This window comes from Periophthalmus magnuspinnatus, chromosome 5 (genome assembly GCF_009829125.3).
Source record: "Periophthalmus magnuspinnatus isolate fPerMag1 chromosome 5, fPerMag1.2.pri, whole genome shotgun sequence".
NCBI classification, from domain to species: domain Eukaryota; kingdom Metazoa; phylum Chordata; class Actinopteri; order Gobiiformes; family Gobiidae; genus Periophthalmus; species Periophthalmus magnuspinnatus.
Genome location: NC_047130.1, coordinates 13594171 through 13594575, shown reverse-complemented (window position 1 = coordinate 13594575; position 405 = coordinate 13594171).

The following is a 405-nucleotide window of genomic DNA, read 5'->3' as shown; positions in this document are numbered from 1 at the left end:
TTCTCTTCTCTGTTTCAATGCAGCCAACATAAAGACAAGAAGTTACACTGTGCACTGAAAAAAAACAACAACAAAAACATAAATGTGAAGTTCTCTGACTGTGTGACCAGGGTTTGAATCTCGGTACGTGCAGAAGTTATAAGCCCTATATGTGTCTAATATGTGTTCAAGTTTAAATATTTGAACGTGACTGTCGTGAATATTCACACCAAACAATCTACACATTTGCATGTGCTGACACAAGGGGGCAGTGTTGTTTTGTTGTATGGGCCTAGCATAGCGACATCAACACTAATCTTTGTATGTCCCACAGTCAGCTACTTGTCCACCGTGTTCACTGGTTTATTTAACTGAATGTGAAGTTAGATTATTTCATAATAAAAACAAACACACTTTTTTCTGGTC